This window comes from Lontra canadensis, unplaced genomic scaffold (assembly GCF_010015895.1).
Source record: "Lontra canadensis isolate GAN:19392208 unplaced genomic scaffold, GSC_riverotter_1.0 scaffold91, whole genome shotgun sequence".
NCBI lineage: Eukaryota > Metazoa > Chordata > Mammalia > Carnivora > Mustelidae > Lontra > Lontra canadensis.
Genome location: NW_022631085.1, coordinates 4,689,608 through 4,706,276, shown reverse-complemented (window position 1 = coordinate 4,706,276; position 16,669 = coordinate 4,689,608). Strand labels below are relative to the sequence as shown.

The 16,669-nt window shown below is 44.1% G+C and overlaps 1 pseudogene; it reads left to right on the top strand.

Moving 5' to 3' along the window:
• The first annotated feature begins 16,262 nt into the window (after positions 1 to 16,262).
• On the top strand, positions 16,263 to 16,385 carry LOC116854461 (annotated as a pseudogene).
• Positions 16,386 to 16,669: the final 284 nt, after the last annotated feature.

Sequence of the window (16,669 nt, the reverse complement as noted above, 5' to 3'; positions counted from 1 at the left end):
CACCAAGAAGCTCGTTGGATCTGCATGGCTTCAATTCATTCCCAGCCCTGGCTGCTGTGCTCCCGGCTTCTCCCTGGCCCTCGGTCACAGAGCTCACCTCCATATTCTGGATGGAGGAGACAGAAGTCCTTTTGGCCAGTGTCCTACGTGGCTGGGACACCAGGTTCACACTCACAGGCTCTCACTTACCCCACTGGAGAACTCATGGACTGAAGGGGTCACCCTTGGCATGGAGCTGCGGGCCATGGAGCAGAGGGCATGTTGAAGCTATTCTTGTCCTCTTCATTGTGTCTATCTTGGCTTGCTTTTACACCAGCCATCTGCTGGGACTTCTCCACTGGACTCCCAGATCGCCACAAAGCTACTGTCTTCCATGGGTAATTGTCAAAAATCAATGTTCTGGGGAGGAGGCTCCTACAGAAAACTCCTCTTCCACTCTCTTGCAAACATCCCTTGCTCTCATTACCCTTTCTTGATATTTTTGCTTCTGTTGGAAATCTTCTGTAACTAAAACCTTTTTTAAAAGAGTAAAAAGGGATTGTTCTAGTTAAAACGGAGCTGAAAGCCATACTCATGAGTTCTCTCTCTGGCCGTCTTATCTAAGCTAACTCTATCCTCCCCCACCGCAAAGTTCAATGCAACCAACTAATATTTTTTCAAACACTCCTCACTGAAGCCCTTGCACCAGGCTGTCCACTGAATGCAAAGAGAATTCATAAAAAAACAAAACAAAACAAAACAAAACCTGCATCCAATATGAGAGTCAGCCTTTATTGTTTTGGGAGAGAAGAAATGGTTTTCCCTCCCAGCGTGCCTTTCATGGGGAGGGAAGACCCTGTCGTTCCCAGGCTCTGACATTCTTCACGACACATGTGTGAGCAATTCGACCCTCCTACAAGGTCCTCAGGCATGTGATGGTCACGTTGAAGGTGCAGAACCTGGCAAGGGGGGAACAGAGGTATTCTCCCGAGGCAGACCCACTGTTTGAATCATGGCGGGAAAAGTCCAGTCCAGATTTCCCTGCTGGTCCTATGAAAGCCTTCCCAAGCAATGAGTCCTATCTGCCACCCCACTCCACTCCAATTAAGTCCCACTACATTGAAATATCTCAAAATTCCGCATCACAGGCCATCACTGAGAATCTCCGGAGATGGCCGATTTTCCTCGGTGTCCACTTTAAGCCCCTCTTTTATTAGTATCTGGCCCAGGGCCCTGCAGTGGCTGCTGATGCTGACACCCCCAGGGGGCACTCAGGAAGTTTTTCATTGATATTGTCCAATAATTCTCACTCTGTGCTGACTGTGGCTTTCTTCTTCAATTAGCAATGTAACTGTGATTGCCTGGGCTCCGTAATGAGCTTTTAGAGGCAAGGGGTGGGGTGGGGGAGGCCACGCGTCCCCCGGGGGCAAAGCTGTCTATCTGCTGGAGTCCAGCTGGGGAAGGGAGGGTGTTTACTAGACTACTGTCATAGGCTGATTGATAGGAACTTCTGAAGGATTGTCATCCGAAGATTCTCATTAAATGGGTGAACCACAGCACCAGGCTTCTGTGTCTGGAAGTTCTGCTTCCCCATAAAGAGCTTAACCTAGCACAGAACTGGAAATTGTCTTGGCCTTTCCCTCTTCCCCAGACCTTCCTTCTGGGGTCAGATGGGCAAGGAATATCTTCATTCTCTAGCCTCTTGGAAGGAGCTGCTGGGACATAAGCCAAGTTCCAGGTGGGTGATTTGACTGGAGATACACACCAGCCCGCACCTTCTAGGGAAAGGTGGTAAATGCTCCAGGTGAAACAAAACCAGAGTTGTTTATCGTGGCTCAGTCTTCTTGCTTGTTTCCTTTGGGCTGGGTTTGGTTCTTTGCCTTCACTGCCAGGACACTGTGTCAGCCTCCCTTTGGAAGAACTTCTGTCAATATGCCATCCCTCGCACCCATTACTTTGCCTACTCGATCCCTCCCTGACTATTCTTCCATCCTCCTGACTTCTTTCCCTTCGCTTGCTTTATTCTGGCCCACCCGCCTCCAGATCTTTGCACATGCTGTTCCACCCACCTGAAAGGCTATTCCTGCCTTCCATCTGGCTAACTCCCAGCCATCCTTCGTGTCTCCACATAAGGACTACTTCCGGAGGGAGGCTTCCCTGACCCTTCAGTCTGATTTAGCCTCTTTGATATGTTCTCACAACTTCCGATGCTTTCCCTTCCTGGGATGCAGCACAAGGCTAATCACATAATCATGTAGGTGATCATCCTTTTTCTAGGCCTCTCTTCCATTAGCTTGTAAGCTGCTTACAGGCAGAAACTGCATCTGTCATGTTTCTGCTAGAAACTCAGTGCCCAGCACATGGTAGACGTTGAACAATGACTGGCTGCGTGAATTTGATGGCAAAGGGGCAGGGGAAGAAAGTATAGGGAGACAGATGGGGAAGTAAGGCATTTTAGCACAATGGTACATAACGAGAAGGGTCTCCAAAAAAACGCAGGCCACCAATTTAAAGAATAGTTTCCCCACCCTTCACTCCCTCTCACTGTTACTAAAAATTTTCAGCACCTTTCTTCTAGATGACCTCCCTGGGATCTTACAGTCTTTAGGGTTGGCTGGCCAGGCATGGGTCTCCCCGCTCAACTTACTGATTGAGAAGGTGATTGGTTCAGCCAGTTTCCCTGACCCATTCAAGGTCATTCAGCTGAGAAAAGGCTGTGCCCGCCTTCCAGCCTAAAGTGTGCAGGACATCTAATGCCACGGCACACATTTGCTCCCTCTCCTGGCCCGGTTGCCGTTCTGTCCCCAGAGGAAAATGATCAGTAACCGTTCTTTATCGCTTCTCCACCTAGTCCTTTGGAAAAGAGATTTTTGCCACTGGAGGAGCCGTTAAAATTAGAAGGGAGCTGCTTCATCTGTAGGCGCTGTAAATAAAGATGAGACTGCTTGGGTCCCAAAGGCGATTTAACTTTAATTGCATCCAGAACAGATCAGCGAGTGAGAGGTGACTCAGATGTGATTCTTCACTAGGGAGGGATGACAAAGTATAATAAAGTTTTGTTTTTCCTTCTTTTCTTCAAATAATGCCATTAAAAGCTGGCTTGCACCTGATGACATAAAATGATGGGGTTCTGAGACACAAAGGGGCTTGCATACCAGGGCACTCCACAAAGTAAAATGGAGACATTTATGAGATCTGCCAAAACACACGTCAGCCAGCACCGGTTCACCTGCAGCCGCTGTTTCCAAGAATGCGGGAGATGGAAGCAAACATATCATTCATGCAGTACATTTTTATTGAGCACCTACTCTGTGCCAGACACTGTCTAAGGCCTAGGGATGGAATGGGGAGCAAAGTAAAATACCTATTTTACCTATTTATATTGTGGGATCCCCCTCCTTCTTATGGGACTGCTGCATACAGCTGTGCACTGCAAAACCCTAAAGGGTCCCATTCCCATCACAGCTATGGGAATAAGTCCCGTAGATGTGCAGTGCCCAACTTGCTCAATTGTACACAGCAGCCCTGAGTCACACCCCCACCCACCCACAACTCCTATACTGGCTAAGCCACCATCATTTCCCAGTGGAATTGGTTGTTATTGCTTTACTAACTGGTCTCCCTGATTCTATCCTACCCTCTAATCATCTTTTCTCAGCACAGCAGATCCTGTACATGGATCCCCATGCACAAATGCACTCAGTTCTCCAGGGCACATACGTAGGACGTCACCTGCTGGGGGTTTTTGCACATGTACATTACCGACTTTGCTGAATCATGCCAAATGCTCCCCAAAAGCATTTAAAAGTTCCTGAATCTCCAAGTGCCTATTCTTTGGATGGTGACCCCTGTAGTCTATGTCTTCTCGACAATGCACAGAGGAGAAAAGGAGCAATTCGGTGACAGCTTTCTCTGTCTTTACGTCAAAACCCCATTCTTCCTCAGCCCTGCAAGAAAAAGATGACTGCTGAGCAGTGGAAATCAGGCGAGCTGTCTCGTGATGAGCTGGCTCCAGGTTAGGTCTGCAAAGCAGTCATCTCCTCTGGGTTTCCACTGACGGCTTCATACAGGGGAAACATCCATCATGGGCAGAGCGTGCGGCATGACAAGGCGCTTCTGCCACAGTGATTTCCCTTCCTGTTTATCACAAGGAAAAGGATCCATCAAGGCAGGGGCACTCGAGCGGGACCTGTTGCTGAGGGTCTGCTAACCAAGGGGGCAGAGAAGACAAGATGCCAAGAGCTCTGAACAGTGGCTTGAGCCTTCTTTGTGTGGGTCTGGTTATACCAGCTCATGCCCTGTTCTCAAACCCTGAAAAGTGTAACCGTCTCTTCCTCCTTGCCTTATTTGTTTGGTCGACCATGAGCCGTTGAGAGCCTACCAAGCTCTACAGATTCCACACTGACCAAACAGATGAGGGCCTGCTTTCAAGAACTTTCCATCCTACTAGGAAAATAAGTGAAACCACAGGGTGTCCTTCCACTAGTGTTTATTGAGCACCTATATTCTGCTGGGTGTCCCAGATTCAGAGCTCGATGAGTCATGGTTCCTATTTTTGAGAAGCTTGCCATCTAGTTTGGCTGACTTCCGTGCACGAAGCGATAGGCGCTGTGACAGATATAAGGACGAAGTACCTATGAGAGCTCAGGCAGAAATATCTAGATCAGATTCTGGACTCCAAACATGCTATTCCACTCACAAGGGTTAACTCATAACTCTCTCTAGTAGGACAGCAGAGCCCAAGGGGATGGGACACGACATCCACAGTCTGGATGGAAAATTTGGGGGACAATACTGGTAGGACAGCATCTGTCAGAAGGATCTAATCAGCCCAGAAAAGTTCGTGATGCTTGATTCCCAGGAGAGAGAAGATAAATAAAGACCCTGTATAGAATACCTTGAACTTCAACCCCAGATCACAGAAAACAACAGAAACCATTCATGAAACCTGTGCACATACATTACTTCATTTAATTCCCTTAGCTCCGACAAGAAGGCAGTAGAATCCCTATTTCATAACTAAAACCATGAGAGATTATTTTCCCAACGTCACACAACTAATAACTTGCAAAATCACAATCTGAACCCAACTCTACCTGACCCTAAAACCCATCAGCGCTGTGTCCAGCATCTCATGGTAAAGGACATGAGCAGTAATGTGGACGTTTACTCAAGCACCCATTTCCCCCTTTTTCCCCAAAGTTTGAAGCTGTTCCCACTCTGGTCCCACTTGGCTGGCCCCAATGCAGTTCAAAAACTCCACCTCCAGTGACCCAGACCCACTGTGTTCCTAGGGAGACCTGGGCCCCAAGGATGAACAGTGTGTGTCCCTTCACACTCACACGGCTATGTCAGTGTGTGTTGGGAGGTTAGCATACAGTCGAACGTGGGACCCACAGGAGGGGACTGACTTAGCCCAGAGAAGTACCTGTTCCCCCTACTACTCTCGGCTATCTGTGTTTTGGGGCTGTGACCAGAGAATCACTTACAGCCATAGGAGCCTGAAGGGAGCCCCAGGATATAGGACAGTTGACCATGGCCCCTACTCAGATGCTTGTTACTTCATTTTCATCCAATAATTCATTCATCCCATATTATCACATTTACTGAGCTACTACTTCACTCAAAGCACTGTGAAGGAGTCGGGCAGTGACACAAACGTGAATCAGATCCACACCATTAAGTACTTCCATTAAGATATAAATAATAAAAATGCAAGGAAGAAATTATTTTTGGAATCATCATAGTTACTAATATCAGATAATACCTATTCCATGTTTAACATGTTGTCAAGAGACCAAGCAATTGGTCCTTGCAGAAACTGTAGGAGATAGATTATTTTAAAGGTCCCATTTAACAGACAAGGGCACAAAGTTTCGAAGAGGTTAAAACAGCCTGACCAGAGCCACACATACCGTCAATGACGGAACTGGAATCAGGCAGAAGGGCCATCAGGCAGGGAAAGTTTTACATATGTACAGTATCCTTCAACACACTGGAAAGGACAGAAATCACCCAAAGCCCAACAGTGGCAAACTCGCCAATGACTCTACTTCTATGCCGTTATATTTAAGTAAAACGCTCAACGGATATCAAAATGGATGATGCTTACCCACATACACACCCATAAAGATGCTTATGATAGACTAATTTTAAAAGCAGATAATGTGGGGCGCCTGGGTTAAAGTGGGTTAAAGCCTCTGCCTTCGGCTTGGGTCATGATCTCAGGGTCCTAGGATCGAGACCCGCATCAGGCTCTCTGCTCAGCGGGGCGCCTGCTTCCCCCTCTCTCTCTGCCTGCCTCTCTGCCTACTTGTGATCCCTCTCTGTCAAGTAAATAAATAAAATCTTAAAAAAAAATAAATAAAAGCAGATAATGCAGTGACATTGAATTATAGAAGTATTATTAAAAAAAAACTTTTCCATGCATTTATGCATAGAAAAAGAAGGTGATAGAAAATATGTTGAGGGCAAGGATGCTTCTTCTGTATTGCACACCTCTGTAGCCTCAGCACCTAGAAGAGTGCCTGGTACATATTAGAGGGCTAGTCAGTATTGTCAAGGAAATGGATGATTTCTTAGTGAATACATGAATGAGTAAATTAGTGATTGGATGGATGGATGGATGGACAGATGGGTGGACAGATGGACAGGTAACAATGGCAAAATGTAAGCAAGGATGGCGGGATTTGGGGTGATCTCTTCTCTCTTTATGTTTACTGTACCCTTTCTGTCTCAATAAGCATGAATTAGCTGTATAATTAGTGGGGAGAAGGATATTCTGGGGTTTTTTTTTTAAGATTTTATTTATTTATTGGAGAGAGACAGCAAGTAAGAGAGAACATGAGAGGGGAGAAGATCAGAGGGAGAAGCAGACGCCCCATGGAGCTGGGAGCAGGACTCAATTCTGGGATGCCAGGATCACGACCTGAGCTGAAGGCAGTTGCTTAACCAACTGAGCCACCCAGGCGCCCCGCAGGACATTCTGTTATCTTCGGGATTACATCTTGAAAAGAATAAGTCGGAGGCAGAAGTACCAGTACGGATCCTATCACAAAATTGAGCTTACAATTTGCTTCATTAACTCACATGTCACTATCAGATCTCAATACATAAGCATGTGATTAAAAGGCTACAAATGCCTTCATTCTGTCATTTGTCAAGTAGGGTTTAAAATATCTGCCAGATCTCTCCTATGAAGCAGTTTTCTAAATTTCAGCCATATAAAAACTTCCTTCATGATTTTTGCCCTCGCTGAGTTCCTAAAGTAAAATTATCTCCTTAACATTACTTTCTTTCAGACTAGTCACTTTTCAGATTTCAATGACTTATTAAAATACTAACTCAGTACCATAAATACTACTAGTATCACTTGCCACCAATTCTACAAACAGTGAAAATCTAAAAAGAAGGAAGACAAAACAACATGGAATTCTTTCTACATACTCTTGCGAGCTAAAGACTGAGCCTGTGTCCTGTTTCTGTCTTTATTAAAAAGGAAGATTAGCAAGTGGCAGAGAGGTGTTAAATCAGACTAATACCTCCTCATTTGATTTAATTGGGATTAAAGAACACTGGAATAGAAATAAATTTTCACTATGTAACCCAGTATTATATAATGCTGTATCCACGTAAAACTTTAATGGCGAGTACCAGGTTACACCACATCTTGGGAAACACTGCTTTAAGACAACTGGACAAGATGAGACTATATATAATAATAATAATAATAATAATAATAATAATAAAAGCTACCATATATTGGAGCATTTTCTATAGCAGTGTAATATATATAGCTTCCAATCTTCACAAATAATTCAATTTTTACAAACAATGCAAAAGATGGTTATTATCCCCATTTCATAGATAGAGATAAGTAATGGTCTCAGGGTCATGAAGCTACTGAGCGGTAGACTTTGAGTCTAAATCAGGGTCTCTCCGGCTTCAGAGACCACTGGAAAGTCTGAGGAAGGGCAGTGGAGACTCTCACCTACCACTGGTGGTGGTATAACACAGAACCACCACTCTGGAAAAGAGTTTGCCTACTTGTCAAAGCCACATGTACACATGCTCCATGACCCAGGAGTTCAAGAGACCCTACTCAAGGGAAATGAATGCGTATGTCCGCACAAACACTTGTACACCAACATTCATTGCCACTTAATTCATCATAGACAAAAACTAGAAAAGATTTAAATGTCCCCCAAAAGGTAAATGAATAAACAAATGAAATACTACTCGGTAACCACAAGGAATCAGCTACAGACACGACAAAATGGAGAGATCTCACAACCATTATGCTGAGTAAAAACAACAGGTCATATGCAAACGTGCAGGTAGCGTAGCATTCTCTTCATAGAACATTCGAGAATACCAGAAACTCATCTGTGGTGGTGAAGTACGAATATGACTTATCTCTGGAGAGGGGACTTGGCAAGAAAGGGGCACAAAGGAACTTTCTGGAGTGGGGGAAGTACTCTGTCTCTTGATCTGAAGATAGAGACTGGATGGTACTCGGACAAGTATATACATAGGTAAAAATTAACCAAGTCATATGTTTAAGATTTATGCATTTTAGTTTGTGTAAATCTTACCTTGGGAACGTGCTGGGTAGAAAATCTGTTGCTAGATATGAAAACAAACATGCCTCCAATGAGAATAATGAGCGGGTTGACAGGCTTTCTTGGAATTCCCCTACATACCAGAGACAAAGGGTGCTCAACTGTACTCGGGATTTCACGACACAACACTTCAATTCTGGGCCTCTTTCTTAATCACATCTCTCCTCCCAAGACACTACAGTAAGATAGTGAGGTCAGGGACCCTTTCTCATTCATCCTGCTGTCCTTAATCGTGTCTTCCAATGAGCCTTAGACATGGTAGTCCTCAACAAATCTTTGCTGGCTTGACTTTCATGATTTCAAATGTGATTTATATAGTTATGTCATGATAGTTTAAGAGAGTCAAATTTAAAAGCAACAATTGCAGCTTTATTCTTAATCATTTTGAAACTCCCACCTCCTATCCCACAGCCTCCCCATTTGGCCATCATAGCTGGAAGGAAAGGGGAGGAGCCCTTAGAAGGACAAATCAAGCTTCTCCAGAACAGTCCTCTGGCTTTGTGTGAACATCTCACAAAGAAGCCATTTCTTAAAGTTCTGTTTGTAAGTATTATACCAAGGAAGATGGAAATAGAAGAGCAAAAGTCAAGTTCTATTATTAATGACAAGCCTTATGTCAATAAGGGAAAAGTAGCAATGCCACACTGGCCACTGCCAATCCAGCTTTAGCACCAGATGCTCATGAGTTCTGTCCCTAAACAAGAAAAAAAAACCTGAGCCAACAAAAAAAATTAGACATTGAGCCTATAGTCAGTGGTCTTAGGAATGATTAAGCTTGTACAAAATAAGCCCTAGTTCTTCAATAATGACCTTGGAGGACATAGGCAGGTGAGAAGAATGGATTCTGATGGGAGGGGCCTGGGAGGAATGCTTTTTACTAAGCCAGGGTCTTGGATGGGCCCACAGAAGTGCTCCTCTATATTACCTGTTCACACAGTCCACTGAAATCCAAGTTGGGTCTTGATACATTGGTTTTCCCATTCTGGGAAGTCACCCAAAGACGCAAGCCTTGTAGTAGTCAAAGCTATGATCGGATATAGTCCTCACCCATCTCAAATAAGAATACTTAGACTATTGCAGTACCCTGACCCAGAACCAAGGGCGAAAACTGAGATGAGGAGGAATGGTAAGTGTCCGTACACCCTTCATTGACTGTATCTTCTTTAACCACTACATCCAAATCATATGTCTATCTCCCTGTTTCAAGAGCCTAGCAACAGCTTTGAATTACTGTACCATGTGCCATGTATTGTACCAAGCATTACATTAACCTATGTAATCTTTATGAGATAGATACTATCCCCATTTTATAGGTAAGAAAACCTGGGCGCAGATAAGTTTACTGCCAAAGTTAACATGGGCCAATAAGCTTTGGAGCCAAGATATGAATGCAATTTGCCAGCCTCCAAAGCCCAAATAAATTTGGAAAGATTGAAATCCCTCAGGGGACTGTAGGAAGCAAGGGGATTTCTATATTACACAGAAATAGATGGAAAACCTACTAGAGACCAAAACATGACCTTCTATTCGCCACTAAAAATAAAAGATAATCCTAAATCCTGGGGTGAGTTAGTATTATAAAAAGTGTTATTGCCAGAGAACACAACTAAAAGGAGCCATCTCACGGACTTATTGTACCAATTTCAAAAGCTGAGCTTGTCAGTATCCACTGGACATCCAAAGGAGGACCACACTTATAACATCTTTGTAGTTCATCACTCAATTTTCAGAGCATTTATGGCAGATCACTGTAATATCTTCCCCTGGAATTACATAAAGAAAAGGAATTATTCAAATTTCCTGATTTGTATTCTGAGCACTGCCCTATATGAGGCGGGGGGGGGGGGGGCGACCAAGAAAACAAAACAAAACAAAACAAAAACCCACTAAGTGAACCTATATCATCTCCCCTTACGTGGAAATAAGTGAAAATCTCTGTGCTAGGAAGATTTTCCCTCTCCTCTTCCCGGGGAATTTGACAGTATCAGCGACACTCATTTCATTACGCACCCCGCAAGTGTTTCACGGGGATAATCACTCGGAGCACACAGGTTAACACAATGCTGATTTTTCTCTTTTTCTGAGTGCTTCTGGCCACCTGAGCTACGGTGATTCTGCTCTTATCATGGCCTCTGTGGCTGCCACCTAATCACTCCATCCTGGAACTGACTAACAACTATCCAGTATGAAAGCTTCTACCGAAGAGGTGAAGTAGAAATGTGTTCACCATGTCAAATGTGTTTCTTGCATGCAAGATCAGGATGTACACTTGTTCGTAGTTGACGGTTCAGTGAAAGGGAAGACAAAGCACGGGGTGAAGAAGCCATCTGCTATGGTCAGAATGCTTATGGCCCCCGCATTTCATGTGTTGAAGCCTAATCCCCAAGGTGATGGTATCTGGAGGGGGGGGGGGCCCTTGGGAAGGAATGAGGTTGAGATGAGGTCATGGGGATGGAGGCCCCGTGATGGGATCTGCAGCTTTATAAGGCGATGAAGAGGCTAGAGCCTTCTCTGCCTTCTAGGACACAAGGAGACGGTTGTCTAGGAGTCAGGAAGTGGACCCTCACCAGACAACAGATCTGCTGGCACCTTGATCTTGGACTTCCAGCCTTCTACCTGTGAGAAATAACTGTGGTGTTTAAGCCACCCAGTGTATGGTATTTTTGCTAGAGCTACCCAAAGTAACGAAGACACCAGCACACGTGCCGAGTTAGGGACCACGGCAGAATATAAAATCTCAGAGCAGGTGGTCATCTCTTAAAACCACAGTCATCTTCACCACCTCCCTTTCTGAAGGCCCACTACGAAGAATGTTATTTAACTTAAGAAGAATCAAAATGACTACTAATTGAACTTTTACTACAGGCCCAGATGTTTCTCTAATTGTCAGAACAATTCAGCAGTGGGTACTTTTGTTGTTGTTGTTGTTTTTGTTTTTATTTTTTTTTAAGATTTTATTTATTTATTTGACAGAGAGAGATCACAAGTAGGCAGAGAGGCAGGCAGAGAGAGAGGAGGAAGCAGACTCCCCACTGAGCAGAGAGCCCGATGCGGGGCTCGATCCCAGGACTCTGAGATCATGACCTGAGCCGAAGGCAGCGGCTTTAACCCACTGAGCCATCCAGGAACCCCAGCAGTGGGTACTTTTAATCCACATTCTGGACACGAGAGAGTTTGGGTGATCTGATTTGCTCACAGTTACCCAGCTAGTAAACAGCTAGACCAGGACTGGAACTGAGAAAATGACTTTGGTCCTTGTAGACCTGCAATTCTCACTGGGCACTGTTATACACGATTGGTGATACTATGGAAAACACTATGGCCGTTCCCCGGAAATTAAAGATGGACTTGCCGTATGATCCAGTAATTTCAATTCTGTGTGTGTGTGTATATATATATATATGCAAAGAACTGAAAGCAGGATCTTGAAAGATATTTGTATAACCATGTTCAGGGCAGTGTTACAAGAGCCAGAAAATGGAAACAATGCCAAGTGTCCATCAACAAATGAATGAGTAAGCAAACACGGTCTGTACGTGCACTGGGATAGCATTCAGTGTTAAAGGGGAAGGAAATTCTAACACCTGCTACAACGTGGGTGAACCCTGAGGACATTACGCTCAGTGAAAGGAGCTGGTCACAAAAAGACAAATACTAAATACTGTACAATTCCACTTAGATGAGGTACTTACAGTCATCAAACTCATAGAGACAGGAAGCAGACCGCCGGTTGCCAGGGACTAGGGGCTGGGTGAATGGGGAGTTCGTGTGTAATGGGGGCAGAGTTTCAGTCTGAACAAGAGGAAAAGAATTCTAGAGTTGGGTCATGCTGACAGGTGTACAACACTATGAATGTACTTAATACCACTCAGTACACTTAGAATGTCCACTTAACTGTACACTTAAAATGGTGAAGATAATACATTTTATGTGATGTGTATTTTATCAAAGTAAAAAAAAAAAAAATTCAGAAGAACAATTCATTTTGATTCCAACCAAAGAACTCTGGTAGAAACCAGCAGCCAACTTACAGCCTACTGCTTCTGACTCCAACCTTTAGGGTTTAGGCCACCGCCTAGTAAAACATGAGGTCATTGTGACTCCTTGTTCTCCCTCTGTCTGCACATCCTATTAGCCCCCCTGTCATCAATTCTACTTCTCCCATATTTTTCCAAAGCATCCTCCACCCTCAATGATCACGTCTACGTCATCCAGACCCTCCATTGACTCGTCTGGCTCCTAACTCTTGCCTTGCTTCCTTTAGCCATCGTCCCAACGGGAGCCAAAGCGATCTCTACAAAGACCCTGCTCGGTCCTTTCTCTCCTTTATTTATATAGCCCTTAACTGACTGCCAGCTGCAGGATAAAACCCACGTTTCTTGTCCCTGCATAAAAAGTACAATTTCATTGTGCATTTGTCTCCTGTTTTCAAATTCACCTCGCACCAGCTCTGTCCTCCCAATATGTTTGGAGATCCCAAGACACTTACAGATCTCTCCTGTACAGGGGATGTTCCAGATCAGTGTCATTCCACACACGCACACTGTTTCATGTGTCTAGAGCTCTTATTCCTTCTTCCACTACAGCATACAAGCCACCTCCTCGAGAGGTCCTATCCTGCCAAAGCCAATCATTCCCTTGTCCGAGTCCCTTCCATGACTTGTATACACTCACAAAGTACTTAGCTTAGTACCAATGCACCATCAACACTCCACAGGTTATGGTGTTCCAAAGTCAGCAGACTAAGTAAGGAATAAGAGAGGGTTCAGATTAGTTCTTGTCTGATCCCCTCTTCCTCATCCTCCAGAGAAGGGACTACTAACCCTAGAGTAGTCCAGGTTCTAGTGCCCTGGTTACAGTAGACTAACTCATTCTTCCTGCACTTGGTCCATCCAAGCAGCCAGATCCTACGGAGAAGCAAGTCAGGTCACCTTGAGTCCTTTTATCTCTGTACACATTCTAGAACATGCTCATCACTTCGTCTTGTTGCTATACTAACATTTAGGGGTTTAGAAGTTAACAGAGATCCCAACAGATTCTTATCCAGGACCACATGTTTCAACCTCCTTTATCAAAAAATTTTAAAATAATAGCTTTCAGTAGGATCTTCATCAAACAATGAAATGGTGGCTTGTTTCCTGTTTGCTATAATTTTATGTGAGCATTTCACACCTAAAATCTTTTGAAGAGGGACTGTTATGGGGTAGGGAAGAATGTCCCAGAATGCCTGGCTGTAATACCTTTTATTTTGTATGTTCTAATAGCATCTTGATGCCATCATTGATTCTAAGACTAGACACACACTGAATGTCTATTAATTTACATTTACTGGGAAGCAGACCCTTAGAGGCTCCTGGGCAGTGGTTAAGCACACCACCACGGCAACACGTTTGAAAGACTCTTTCTGTAAACCTTCAGCGTGGCCGGAGAAAGCACGCCTGATTTCTGCCCAAGCAAACTCTACTGCCTAGCTCTGAAGTTTTCCACTCATATAGACAACAGATTTCAGAGGTTTGATTCTTAAGAAAGATTAATAATATATCCAGAACATAAAGGCAACAGGAACATAAACTTAATGGCAAACATATAATCAATGTTTCATAATGTTTTTAGAATAGGAAGATACGTAAGGTTTGCTCTCTATAATTTCCTTCCCAGCCCTCATAAATAAACAATGATTCTTTTTTCCCATGTTCAACTGATTTATAGGCAGATCTTTAAGTGCTTCCATTCATTACTAATGCATTGCATAATGCACTGTAATAAGTGAATATAGTTTGAGTATGATCATTTAACATATTAATAAAGCATCAGTGTAATTTCAAGCAACAACCCTTTCATTTTACACAGTCTCTGGATAAGAAGCAGGAAGAAGCAAGCGTGAGAGACCCAGGTCCTGGGGATGGAGACCTCAGACATCCCCATTAGTCACAAGGGAGCCAGCGGAAAATGATGAAGCACTGATGACTGCAGACAAATTCTCAAAGCCACGGCAGCACAGCCTGGGAGCAACCCTGCTTCCCGTTCCTTCCCGGAGGGCAGTGGGAATCAGCTCTGTTTTCCTATTGCAAAATTCAGAAGCATCCACCCAGCCGTGGTACAAAACCTTCCTGGGAAGGCCAGCGAAGGCTATTACTTCAAGCCTGACACAGTGACCTATTGTGCAATCTCATGGGAAATTGGACAGGAGCTCTTCGCTGAGAACAGAATTAACCCTTGTCATTTAATATTTCATGCCATGTTGGCGGCACCCTAACAAGAACAAATGTCTCCAGCTGAAATGAGGCTTATTTATCCTGAGCGGGATTTAATGATAAGGTTGGTGGAGCCTCGTGTACCACGACGTGTATCATACCTGTGGTCGTTACGGTGGTATCATTGCATTTGTCACACGCCGGCAAAAATTAATGCCCATACTTTCTGGGTTTGCAAATACAAAAGGAAAAACAGCTACCACCCCAACTTGAAATGGAATATAATTAAACGGGTGGGAAAAAAAATGACTTTTTTTTTTCGCTAGCAGGTAGGTGTACTAAAAGGTACAGAGTGAATTGCTTTTTTATTTAAGATAGGATAACCAGTTTCCTGGGTTTTCAATTTTTGTGGCCTTGCTTCCATCGCTCTTCTCCATGGAAAGAACATCTGTTTTATGAGCTAGGCTCTGGCAGCCCTTCCTCCTCATTTTTCAGATGATGAACGGCATCTGCGTGGTGATTTATGAACCTCAGAGTTCCCATGGTGAGCCTGTCTAGCTGGAGAACCCAGCACTTCTGTTTCAGTTGGCATGGGCATGCAAGCCTCCGGATAGAGCATACTGAAATGAGCTCCAACTGGATGGGAAATAGGGCAGAGAGGGTGCTGTTCACTAAAAGGTGTGAGTTGTGACAGAAATGGCTAGCTGCCACCAAAGATGGATTCTTCCCTTGCAGAGTGCAAAATTATTGTTGGGAAGTAGCTGCCCATCCAAGGACTACATATCCCACCATGCCTTGCTTGCATCTACTCCCAGTCATGTGCCTTGTTCTCACCAATTGAGTGTGAGTAGAAGTGACATGTACATCCTCCAGTCCAAAGTGAATGAGAAGCAGGTGTGCTATGACCCAGCAATTGCACTACTGGGTATTTACTGATAAGATACTTATCAGTATGTATTATATGTAGTGAAAAGAAGGGCCATCTGTAACCCAATGTTCATAGCAGCAACGGCCACAATCGCCAAACTGTGGAAAGAGCCAAGATGCCCTTCAACAGATGAATGGATAAAGAAGATGTGGTCCATATGTACAATGGAATATTACTCAGCCATCAGGAAGGATGAATACCCAACTTTTGTATCAACATGGACGGGACTAGAAGAGATTATGCTGAGTGAAGTAAGTCAAGCAGACAGTCAATTACCATATGGTTTCACTTACTTGTGGAGCATAAGGAAAAACATGGAGGACATTGGGAGATGGAGAGGAGAAGTGAGTTGGGGGAAATCGGAGTGGGGAGGAAAACCATGAGAGACTGTGGACTCTGAGAAACAAACTGAGAGTTCTGGAGGGGAGAAGGGTGAGGGGATGGGTGAGCCTGGTGGTGGGTATTAAGGAGGGCACGGATTGTATGGAGCACAGGGTGTAGTGCATAAACAATGAATCTTGGGAAAATATAAAATTTAATAGCTTTGTGCAGTGGCAATATCGTAGCCAATGAGGTTAATCTGAGGCACGATTACTGCTAATTGAAATATAAAATTTAATTTAACTGAAAAATAAATAAAATAAAAGAAGCAGCAGGTGTGCCTTCCCCACTTGCATTATCCCCATCAGCAACAGATGAGAGAGGACTCCGAGGTCCAAGAAAGAGGGCAGAGCTGTAACGTGAAAGGATCCTGGGATCACGGAGTGACTGTCCATTCACAAAGATCTTTCCATGAGCAAGAAGTAAATTTCTAGTGAGTGAAGTCACTGGGATTCCAGGAAATATCAGTTCCCACAGTTAATATTATCTTGATTAGTACAAAAAAGCAAAACACTTTGGTAAAAAAGAGGACAACACTTGAAGACATGATGATGATCCTGGCTTGG